Raw genomic sequence first — 13,639 nt, 5'->3', positions numbered from 1 at the left:
GCACTGGGGTAAAGGGCAGAGTCATAGCAGGGGTGGAGTCAGAAGTTGTCAGGACCCTTTCAGTGGTTTCACCAGTACACCGATGGGCCAGTCCAACCCTTAATTAGTGGATCCGAGTCAGTCTATTTTATCAGGACTTCAACTCCACAGCCCTACTAAAACCAGAGCAAATTCTACTTGGACAGGGAGAGATCTGTGAGATATGTTTTGTTCCCTGAGCCATTTAGTTATCCCCTTTGTTTTATGGCAAGGTGCTCCATCATGCTGGAAAAGGCATTGTTGACATTCTGGTCCCATTCTTTATTCATGGATGTGTTTTTAGGCAAGACTGTGAGAGAGCTGATTCCCTTGGCTGAGAAGCCACCCCACCCATGAATGGTTGCAGGAGGCTTTACAGTTAACATGAGACAAGACTGGTGGTATTGCTTGCCTTGTCTTCTCCCAACAATCGGAAAGGGGATTCATCAGAGAAAACGACTTTCCCCCAGTCCTCAGCAGTCCACTCCCTGCACCTTTTGCAAAATATCAGTCTGTCCCTGATGTTTTTCCTGGAGAGAAGTGGCTTCTTTGTAGCCCCCCTTGACACCAGGCCTTGCTCCAAGAGTCTCCGCAGCCTCACAGTGTGAGCAGATGCCTCACACCTGCCTGCTGCCATTCCTGAGCAAGCTCTGCACTGCTGGGAGCCCCATCCCCAAAGCTGAAACACTTTTAAGAGACAGTCCTGGTGCTTGCTGGTCCTTCTTGGGCGCCCTGGAGCCTTTTTGGCAACAATGGAACCTCTCTCCTTGAATTCCATGATGATGTGATAGATTGTTGACTGAGGTGCAATCTTTGTAGCTGCGATACTCTTCCCTGTTAGACCAGTTTTGTGCAGTGCAATGATGACTGCACGTCTTTCGTTAGAGATAACCATGGTTAATGGAAGAGAAACAATGATGCCAAGCACCAGCCTCCTTTTAACCCCTTAAGGACGCAGCCATTTTGTAGCTTAAGGCTCAGCCCGATTTTTTTGGATTCTGACCTGCGTCGCTTTATATGGTTATAACTTTTGAACACTGTTACTTATCAAAGCGATTCTGAGATTGGTTTTTCCCCACATGTTGTACTTCATTTTAGTGGTAAATTTTGGCTGATAAGTTTTGCGTTTATTTACAAAAAAAAAGAAAATATGATAAATTTTTTGAAAAATTTGCCATTTTCGAAATTCTAAATCATTGCGTTTTCAGGCAGATAGATTTACCACCTAAATAAGTTGCTGAATAACATTTCCCATTTGTCTACTTTACATTTTCATAATTTCTGAAATGTCTGGATAATTTATTTTGATGTCACGCGGCTTACAAATAGAATATCGCTTTTCCGGATTTTCAGAATTGACTATTTTGGGGATAAATACAGTTTTGAATGAAATTTTACATATTTAGCATCAAAACCCCCTATATAACCAACCCATTTTCAGATCTGCACCCCTCAAGCTATCAGAAACCGCTTTTATGAAGATTGTTAACCCCTTGAGATCGTCATAGTAATTGAATCAAAATGGAGGTGAAATTTAGAATGGTCAAATTGTTCCCTTATACGTTCATTTAGCACTAAAATTTACACATTTCCAAAATATAAAAAGAGAAAACCCACCATACAATTTGTTCTACAATTTCTCCCGAGTACAGAGACCCCCCACATGTGGCCGTTACTTGTTTTATGGGGGCACAGCGAGGCGCAGAAGGGAAGGAGAGCCCTGCAGCTGCCAGGATTTTAGTTTCCTCATTGGCCCCTTTTGAAGGCTATAAAATTTTCGCTTTTTCGTTATTTGGGCCATGTGATGCCATTTTTTTTGCGCGATGAGATGCTTTTTCCATTGTTACCATTTTGGGGTTGGTATCACCCATTGTTGAAAATCTAGGAACTTTTTTTGAGGGCAGGAGTAGAAAAGCATCAATTCTGTACTGGATTTTTTACTCTTTTTTTTTTTGGTGTTCACCGTATAGACTAATAATCATGTTATCTTTATTCTATGGGTCGATACGATTACGGGGATACCAGACTTGAATATATTTTCTTACGTTTTACTAAATTTGTCAAACAAAACCCTAATGTGGGGAAAAATCTATCATTTATGTATTGCCGTCTTCCAAGTGGCATAACATTGTTACTTTTTTGGCTACGGAGCTGGTTGATGGCTTATTTTTTGCGGGACATGTTGTACTTTGCACCAGTATCATGTCGGAGTACACATGGTTTTTTGATCACATTTTATAGCATTTTTTATGGGATTGAATAGCTAAAAATCATAATTTTTGGAAGGTTTATAGCAGTTTTTTTTACGGCGTTTATCGTGGGGGTTCAATAATTATTTACTTTTATTCTACGGGTTGTTACGGACGCGATGATACTATATATGTGGGGTTTGTGTTATGATTTAGACTTTTTTTTTAGTTATATGTCTCTTTATATGTTTTGGGGGTTTTGGGCATTTTTAGTGATTTATTACTTTATTTTTTTATTGAATAACATTTTTTTTTTTACTTTTTCACTTTTATACCATGGGAAATGAACAAGCAATAATCTGATTGCTTGTTCATGATAATATTCTGCAATACTCATGTATTGCAGAGTATTATCAGTGTCAGCCTATACACTTGCATAGGCTGGCACTGTGCCAGTAAGATGACGTCACAGACGCCATCTTACCGGCAATTCTTGCCGGTAACTCTGGGGTCCAGATCGGACCCCAGAGTTGCTATAGCAACGATCGGCGCCCCCGAAAACGGTTCGGGGGGGCGATCGTGGGGGAAAGAACCCCCAGAGGCATGTTAGATGCCGCGGTCGCGCTGACCACGGCATTTAACGGGTTAAGCACTGGGGTGCTGGCTATTAGTTACAGCCGGCACCCCGTGTTTCCCAATGCCGGTTTGGCTCAGATCTTGAGCTGAACCGGCATGGGCTCAGCGTCCGATATATCGGACGCTGAGCGCTAAGTCATTGAGCTCAGCGTCCGATATATCGGACGCTGAGCGTTAAGAGGTTAAAGTGTCCAGTGGTGTGATTATTATTTAATCATGACAGATTGCTCCAGTAACACAGGTGTTGGTGTTGATGAGGACAGGGCTGGAGATCAATCACTGAGACCATGTTAGCTGTTCCTTTTAAGACAGGCCTGCAATGAGGTTGAAATGTGTTTTGGGGGAAAAAATTCATTTTCTAGGCAAATATTGACTTTTCAATGAATTACTGTTAAGCTGATCACTCTATATAACATTCTGGAGAATATGAAAATTACCATTTTAAAACCTGATGCAGAAGACTTTGTAAAAATTAACATTTGTATCATTCTCAAAACTTTTGGCCATGACTGTACAGTAGTGTTATAATTGCTGGTCTGTGTCTCGGTGTGCAGTCACATGGATGTGTTATTTCTTGTGTTGTAGTGGGAGGCTGGAATAGGTCAGGAGTGTGCCGCGTTCCCAACCTACGTATACCCGGTACAACTCAAAGCTTTCATCCGATCACTTTTCCCAGAGGATATCTGCAACTATCCTGATCCCAATCATGAAAAGGTAAAACATTTCCCATATGTCTACTTTACATTTTCATCATTTTTGAAATGTCTGGATAATTTATTTTGATACCACGCGGCTTACAAATCGAACATCGATTTTCCGTATTTTCAGAATTTTGGGGATAAATCCTGTTTTGAATAAAATTTTACATATTTAGCATCAAAATCCCCTATATAATAAACCCATTTCCAAATCTGCACCCCTCAAGCTATCAGAAACAGCTTTTACGAAGATTGTTAACCCCTTGAGATCTTCATTGTAATGAAATCAAAATGGCGGTAAAATTTAGAATGGTCAAATTGTGCCGGTTATACGTTCATTTAGCCCTAAAATTTACACATTTCCAAAAAATAAACAGAGAAAATCCACCGTTACTTGTTACTTTTTTTTTGTGTTCACCGTTTAGCCGAATAATCATGTTATCTTTATTCTATGGGTCGATACGATTACCGTGATACCAGACATGAATATTTTTTATTAAGTTTTACTAAATTTGCCAAATAAAACCCTAATGTGGGAAAAATCTATAATTTTTGCATTGGCGGCATAACATTTTTATTTTTTTGGCTACGGAGCTGGTTGATGGCTTGTTTTTTTGCGGGACATGTTGTACTTTGCACCAGTATCATTCTGGAGTACAGATGTTTTTTGAACACTTTTTATTGCATTTTTTGTGGAGTTCGATAGGTAAAAATCTTAATTTTTGGCGAGTTTTTTAACAGTTTTTTTTTTCTTAACGGCGCTCATTGTGCGGGTTCAATAATTATTTAGTTTTATTCTACGGGTTGTTACAGACGCGGTGATACTATATATGTGGGGTTTGTGTTATGATTTCGACTTTTTTTAGCGTTATATGTCTCTTTATATGTTCTGGGGCTTATTGGCATTTTTAGTGATTTATTACTTTTTTTTTTTTTTTTTTTACTTTTTTACTACTTCCACCATGTATTGCAGTGTCAGTCTATGCACATGCATAGGCTGATGCTGTGTCTTTAAGATGATGTCACAGACGCCATCTTTCAGGCACCACCTTCATGCATTTCTGGGGTCCCGATCGGACCCCAGAGATACCATAGCATCGATGGGCCCCCCCCCGGAAACAGTTCGGGGGGGCGATCGTGGGGGAAAGACCCCCGGATGGCATGTTAGATGCCGTGGATCGCGAGTGTTACAGCCGTCACCCCGCGTTTCCCGATGCCGGCTCGGCTCAGATCTGGAGCTGAACCGGCATCGGCGTTAACAGGTTAAAAATAAATTCAATTTTTAAATACAATTCTGAATTTCCACCTGTAATTTTAATAATGGATTCTCTATAGATACTTGATATTGTATTAACTCCTGTCTGACTGCCCACTGACCTTAGACATCAGCGGGTAAAGTCCAGAGTCACTAGAGAGAAAGGAGATGTGGTAGCATGATGCATAGAGGAGCAGAGCCGGCGCTGCTGCCAGCTCTATAGACCAAGTAGTCATGTGACCGCCGGGTCTAAAAGGGTTAATCAGAGCTGCTGGGTCTGAAGAGACCGAGTACAGCTTTGATCAGCATCATCCCTCTCAGGGGGTTGTTTTCCCCTGTAACTGGGGCTCTCATAGATGCTCCAGTTACAGGGGAAAACTTGTAAAAAAAATAAATAAATAAATAAATAATAACATCCCCCATTTAACCCCTTAAGGACGCAGCCTGTTTGCAGGTTAAGGCTCGCAACTTTTTTTTGAAATTTGACCTGCGTCTCTTTATATGGTTATAACTTTTGAACACTGTTACTTATCAAAGCGATTCTGAGATTGTTTTTTCCCCACATGTTGTACTTCATTTTAGTGGTAAATTTTGGCTGATAAGTTTTGCGTTTATTTACAAAAAAAAAGAAAAAAATGATGAATTTTTAGAAAAATTTGCCATTTTCGAAATTTAAAATCACTGCGTTTTCAGGCAGATAGATTTACCACCTAAATAACTTGCAGAATAACATTTCCCATTTGTCTACTTTACATTTTCATAATTTCTGAAATGTTTGGATAATTTATTTTGATGTCACGCGGCTTACAAATCGAATAGCGATTTTCCGTATTTTCGGAATTGACTATTTTGGGGATAAATACTGTTTGAAATCAAATTTTACATATTTAGCAACAAAACCCCCTATATAACCAACCCATTTTCAAATCTGCACCCCTCAAACTATCAGAAACAGCATTTACAAAGATTGTTAACCCCTTGAGATCTTCATAGTAATTGAATCAAAATGGCGGTGAAATTTAGAATGGTCAAATTTTGTCGGTTATACGTTCATTTAGCCCTAAAATTTACACATTTCCAAAAGATAAAAAGAGAAAACTCACCATAAAATTTGTTCTACAATTTCTCCTGAGTGCAGCGATCCCCCACATGTGGACATTACTTGTATTATGGGCGCACAGCGAGGTGCAGAAGGGAAGGAGGGCGCTGCAGCTGCCAGGATTTTAGTTTTCTGGTTGCCCCCTTTTGAAGGCTATAAAATTTTCGCTTTTCCGTTATTGGGGTCATGTGATGGCATTTTTTTTGCGGGACGAGATGCTTTTTCCAGTGTTACCATTTTGGGGTTGGTATCACCTATTGTTGAAAATTTTGGAACTTTTTTTGAGGTCATGAGTAGAAAAGCATCAATTCTGTACTGGATTTTTTACTTTCTTTTTTTTTTGTGTTCACCGTATAGCCTAATAATCATGTTATCTTTATTCTATGGGTCGATACGATTACGGGGATACCAGACATGAATATTTTTTCTTATGTTTTACTAAATTTGCCAAATAAAACCCTAATGTGGGGAAAAATCTATCATTTTTGCATCGCCGTCTTCCAAGTGGCATAACATTGTTACGTTTTTGGCTACAGAGCTGGTTGATGGCTTGTTTTTTGCGGGACATGTTGTTCTTTGCAACAATATCATTCTGGAGTACATATGTTTTGTTGATCACTTTTTATTGCATTTTTAGTGGGATATAATAGGTAAAAATCATAATTTTTGGCGGGTTTTTGGCGTTTTTTTTTTTTACGGCGTTCATCATATGGGTTCAATAGTTATTTAGTTTTATTCTATGGATTGTTACGGACGCGGTGATACTATATTTGTGGGGTTTGTGTTATGATTTAGACTTTTTTGAGCATTATATGTCTCTTTATATGTTTTGGGGCTTATGGGCATTTTTAGTGATTTATCAAGTAATTTTTTATTGAAAAACATTTTTTTTTACATTTTTTTACATGATCCACCATGGGATATGAACAAGCAATCATCTGATTGCTTGTTCTTGATAATACTCTGCAATACTAATGTATTGCAGGGTATTATCAGTGCCAGCCTATGCAGATGCATAGGCTGACACTTTGCCTTTAAGATGACGTCACAGACGCCATATTAAAGGTAAACCCTCCAGGCTTTTCTGGGGTCCCGATCGGACCCCAGAGGAGCCAAAACAGCGATCGCCCCCCCCCGAAAACGGTGCGGGGGGGCCGATCGTGGGGTAAAGACCCCCAGAAGGCAGGTTAAATGCCGCGGTCGCGTTGACCGCGGCATTTAACGGGTTAAACACCCGCGATCGGAGCCCACTCCGACCGCGGGTGTTAGCCGGGGATGTCAGCGGTAAATTACCGCTGAAATCCCGCGGCTAACGATGCCGGTTCGGCTGCTATACAGCGCTGAACCGGCATCGTCTCTGCGCAGTAGCTGTACTGCGCTGAGCGCTAATCGCGGGACTCAGCGCAGTACAGCTACGGCGCAGAGCGCTAAGGGGTTAAAGAGAACCTGTTAGGCAAATTAACCCCCAAAACTAAATATATTTTCGTAAACTGCCCTTAGAAAGTATTGCCCCTATCCCTACATAGTCCCTCTACATGCCTGTAAATTTGAACAAATCAGGTCCTAAAGCTGTATGCAAATGACCTGAAATGGGTTCAGTACTTCATTATCATATACAGCCATCTAGCTTATTCAAGAGTGGGAGGCACAGCCTAGCCCCAGAGTGCGTGACTAACAGCCGGTATAATGATGTGATGCTCCTGGTGCTGGCGCCCCCCGCAGCCTGTGTGTATGAGTTACTCCTATACACATGACTGACAGCTTGTATAATGGTGTGAGGTTTAATGTCTCCTCTATGTACTTCCTGGCGGCCACGCCCCCTGCAACCTGTGTGTATGAGTTACTCCTATACACATGACTGACAGCCTGTATAATGATGTGATGCTCCTGGTGCTGGCGCCCCCTGCAGCCTGTGTGTATGAGTTACTCCTATACACATGACTGACAGCCTGTATAATGATGTGCTTCCTGGTGCTGGTGCCCCCTGCAGCCTGTGTGTATGAGTTTCTCCTATACACATGACTGACAGCCTGTATAATGATGTAATGCTCCTGGTGCTGGCGCCCCCTGCAGCCTGTGTGTATGAGTTACTCCTATACACATCACTGACAGCCTGTATAATGGTGTGAGGTATAATGTCTCCTCTATGTACTTCCTGGCGGCCACGCCCCCTGCAGCCTGTGTGTATGAGATACTCCTATATACACATGGCCTGCATCCTGTAACAGATGTTATAGCCAGATGACATGCTGTTACTCCTTTACACTACTTGTGTAGCTGATATGTGTGTCTCTCACATGTATAGGAGAACACAACATGTCAGGTACTTGTGAGACACACAGACATCAGATACACATGGTATTTAGGAGAACACAGACATCAGCTACACATGGTATATAGGAGAACACAGACATCAGCTACACAAGTACCTGACATGCTGTTTTCTCCTATACACGTGTGAGACGCAGACATCAGCTACACAGGTACCTGACATGTTCTGCTATACACATGTGTGAGATGCAGACATCAGCTACACAAGTGCCTGACATGTTCTCCTATACACGTGTGAGACACAGACATCAGCTACACATGTACCTGACATGTTCTGCTATACACATGTGAGAGACACAGACATCAGCTACACAAGTAGCTGACATGTTCTCCTATTCACATGTGTGAGACACAGACATCAGCTACACAAGTACCTGACATGTTCTCCTATACACGTGTGAGACACAGACATCAGCTACACAAGTACCTGATATGTTCTCCTATACACGTGTGAGACACAGACATCAGCTACACAAGTACCTGACATGTTCTCCTATACACATGAGACACAAACATCAGCTACACAAGTACCTGACATGTTCTCCTATACACGTGTGAGACACAGACATCACCAACACAAGTACCTGACATGTTCTGTTCTCCTATACAGTTCCATACAAGATAGGGTCTGTAGGTTTGTTCTTAAGTTGAATTTGTATATAAGTCGGAACTCTATATTTTATCATTGTTATCCCAGGCAGAACTTTTTTGCTCTCTGTGACAATTGGATTTTAAAAATGTTGGGTTGTCATAAGAATCAATATTAACACTAAAGCTTCATTACAGACACCTGTGATCACCAATATCCAGAGGTCCGTTTGTAACTAGGGGTTGTATGTAAGTCGAGTGTTCTTAAGTAGGGGACCGTCTGTACATATGTGACAGCATGTCAGGTACCTGTGTAGCTGATGTCTGTGTCTCTCACATGTGTATAGGAGAACATATCAGGTACTTGTGTAGCTGATGTCTGCGTCTCACACGTGTATAGGAGAACATGTCAGGTACTTGTGTAGCTGATGTCTGCGTCTCACACATGTGAATAGGAGAACGTCTCACACGTGTATAGGGGAAGAGAGCATGTCAGCTACATGTATAAAGAGTTTTTCACCATTTTGCAAATCTGGATTTGTAAACCAGTCACAAGCAGAACTAGAAAAATCAAAACCTTAAATTATCTTTTATTTTTAAAATGTAAAAGGAAGATTACAATGCTTGAATGTTCACTTTTTTTTAGGAAGTTTAGTTGATTTTTTTTTAAATGCCTTAATGTTTTTTCTGCGTATGTAGTTAAGTAAAAAATTATATAGATCCTGCAATTTTCAGGATGATCTTTGGCCATTTTGCAAGGGGTTTCTATGCAGCAATCTCCTCGTTTAAAACACAGACAGAATTACAACAGAATATAACACTAATATAGAAAACATCACTACTGACAATAGATGATGTCACAGCTTATCTCCTCCCCCTCCCTATACAATGACCTCTATATAGATAACACTGACCCATCACTACAGACAATAGATGATGTCACAGCTTATCTCCTTCCCCTCCCTGTATAATGACCTCTATATAGTTAACACTGACCCCTCATTACATCACTACTAACAATAGATGTCACATCTTATCTCCTCCCTGTACAATGACCTCTGTATAGATAACACTGACCCATCATCACATCACTACTGACAATAGATGATGTCACAGCTTATCTCCTTCCCCTCCCTGTACAATGTCCTCTATATAGGTAACACTGACCCATCATTACATTACTACTGGCAATAGATGATGTCACAGCTTATCCCCTCCCCCTCCCTGTACAATGACCTCTGTATAGATAACACTGACCCATCATCACATCACTACTGACAATAGATGATGTCACAGCTTATCTCCTTCCCCTCCCTGTACAATGTCCTCTATATAGGTAACACTGACCCATCATTACATTACTACTGGCAATAGATGATGTCACAGCTTATCCCCTCCCCCTCCCTGTACAATGACCTCTGTATAGATAACACTGACCCATCATCACATCACTACTGACAATAGATGATGTCACAGCTTATCTCCTTCCCCTCCCTGTACAATGTCCTCTATATAGATAACACTGACCCCTCACTACATCACTACTGACAATAGATGATGTCACAGCTTATCTCCTCCCCCTCCCTGTACAATGTCCTCTATATAGATAACACTGACCCCTCACTACATCACTACTGACAATAGATGATGTCACAGCTTATCTCCTTCCCCTCCCTGTACAATGACCTCTATATAGATAACCCTGACCCATCATCACATCACTACTGACAATAGATGATGTCATAGCTTATCTCCTTCCCCTCCCTGTACAATGTCCTCTATATAGATAACACTGACCCCTCACTACATCACTACTGACAATAGATGATGTCACAGCTTATCCCCTCCCCCTCCCTGTACAATGACCTCTATAGAGATAACACTGACCCCTCACTACATCACTACTGACAATAGATGATGTCACAGCTTATCTCCTTCCCCTCCCTGTACAATGACCTCTATATAGATAACCCTGACCCATCATTACATTACTACTGACAATAGATGATGTCACAGCTTATCTCCTCCCCCTCCTGCACAATGACCTCTATATAGATAACACTGACCCCTCACTACATCACTACTGACAATAGATGATGTCACAGCTTATCTCCTCCCCCTCCCTATACAATGACCTCTATATAGATAACACTGACCCATTATTACATCACTACTGACAATAGATGATGTCACAGCTTATCTCCTCCCCCTCCCTGTACAATGACCTCTATATAGATAACACTGACCCATCATTACATCACTACAGACAATAGATGATGTCACAGCTTATCTCCTCCCCCTCCCTGTACAATGACCTCTATATAGATAACACTGACCCATCATTACATCACTACTGACAATAGATGATGTCACAGCTTATCTACGCTATGGCTAAAAAAAACAACCTAGGCTAAATTAGCTGCAGACTGGCCATGATGTTGCTGTAAATATATCATTGATACGTAATAACCTTTCGATTCGGTTACAAAGTGTCTGTGAGTTGCATTCCGCAGTAGAACATTAAGCGGTTGGCAGATGTTGTTATATAAGGACACTTTCCCCATTACACAACTGTATGATCCCACCTACAATGGATCTTCTTCTGTCTTCTTGATAGGTTGTAAAGGTGACCATGGAAGATCTGTTCCTGGTGAAGACTGTAAAACCTCCAAAGCCAACGGTGAAATGTATGAAAGCAGATTCAGAAATGTAAATGTAATCCTTTACAGGTAGTAAAATACTAAAAATAATCAATATTGTAAATTTATAAAATCCAATAAAGTTCTTTCAAGTACATGGCTCTTTGACCCTTTCAGCAAAGGTTGGATTTTTGACCCATCTAATGATACAAATTGGCACAAATGTATTCTGCAGCCCCTTACCTTCTAATTACGTAGAGCAATAGAAACTAAATAGGTATTTTTATTGCCCCCTTTTCATTGATATTGTCAATATGTAAAATATGGGACTAAAAACTGTCCAGGTACCCGTATTTACATATACAGGCTGTCCCCTACTTGAGGACACCCGACTTACAGACGACCCCTCTGCCCACTGTGACCTCTGGTGACCTTTCTGGATGTTACTATAGTCCCAGACTGCAATGATCAGCTGTAAGGTGTCTGTAATGAAGCTTTATTGATAATCCTTGGTCCCATTACAGCAAAAAATTTTGAAACTCCAATTGTCTTTGGGGCAAAAAAATTTTTTGTCTAGAACTATTTCGACTTGCATACAAATTCAACTTAAGAACAAACTTCCGGACCCTATCTTGTACGTAACCCGGGGACTGCCTGTAGTCATAGGTGTCTCTGCCTGTTGCGGTATTGGCAGTCACATGCTGTGATCAAATTTTCAGTACGAGTCGATGGTCTGGAGGGGAAGCAGGGACTCCTAGCATCATAGAAGATTATGCCCAGACTCTCAGCTTCAATGCTCACTTCGGGGGTTTTGCCATGTCATAAAGAGATGGTACATTACCAGGTTATGCCATCACTTTAGGGAATTGTAGGAACCTACCTCTGCCATTTTTATTAAGTAAACTGCTGTAATGTTTGTACTCTTTGTTCCTGATAGGTTGTGAGCCCCATGCAGTTTGATCTTGCAAATATAGATTAGATCAGTCCAGTCCAGTCCAGTCCTGTCCTGTCCTGTGCTATACATAGACAAGTTCATCTCAGTGCCGGCACTCGGCCTTGTGGGAATGTGCTTCTGTAGCCTGTACTATGTTCTAAGGATAGCTGAGGTCTAAGGTCAGTAGGTACATAGCGCAGGCACCAGTGTTTACATACCCGCCACACATCTTACACTCAAGGCCATTACATAACAAGATCATTTCTGTCTGGATGGATTCACATGTGTAACAAAAATAGACCCGAAATCTACCATTTTGTTTTTATGCATTATGAACCAAACATACCTTGAGAATGATGTAGCTACACTGATGCAGAAACATATCTTGTTTAATCCCTAATCCGAGTAGTTTTGTTCAAAAAACAATTATAAAATTCAGGACCTTGGGAAAGCTGTGTGTCTACACTAACACAGTACACACTCAGCTTTATATATTTTACCGGCAAACGGGTTCTGCTTCAGGCCATTGTCTCAACGCCCTAACACTACCTGCAGGTCTACACCTCCAGAGGATCACAGGAGTTCATAAGAAGCAGTGCAGACTCAGTATCAGTTCTGAACAAGTAAAATGGAATCTTAAAAGGGGGTGAACTAACTTTCAATATTACATTTCTAAAATAAAAATAAATGATTCACTACCTCTACAATGTGTCGATCAGTTTGCCAGACCCTTCAGTGGTGACATGTTCACACAGGCCAATATGTCACATCATCACTCAATATTAAAGGACTGTACGTCACTCCACTGAGTGTGTAAGGGGGTGCTATAGTAGGACACCAGTCCGTTAAGTATAATAATAATAATAATAAAAAACACTTGGCACAGAATTTTACTGGTGTACAAAGTATGACAATCCAAATTCATGTAACGTTTCGGTCTTTACTATAGACCTTCTTCAGACTTTTCTCCTCAGCAGTACTTGCTGCCGTTTCTACTGCCTCTTGCCCGAACAGCGGCTCATCATCATCATCCTCTTCCACACCTTGCAATCCGTGTCTGAAGAAGGTCTATAGTAAAGACCGAAACTGAACGTGAATTTGGATTGTCATACTTTGTACACCATTCTGTGTTTTTTTATTATTATACATCATCGCTCAATGACCAGTGACCGTGAACAAGATTATACTTTGTATGCAATGGTGCAATGCAGGTAAAAGGGGTTGTCAGGTGGTTGAAAAACATGGCCAAACC

The sequence above is a fragment of the Engystomops pustulosus genome, chromosome 9, assembly GCF_040894005.1.
Source record: "Engystomops pustulosus chromosome 9, aEngPut4.maternal, whole genome shotgun sequence".
Lineage (NCBI taxonomy): Eukaryota > Metazoa > Chordata > Amphibia > Anura > Leptodactylidae > Engystomops > Engystomops pustulosus.
The sequence above is the reverse complement of the archived record's forward strand: the minus strand, read 5'-3'. Positions refer to the sequence as shown.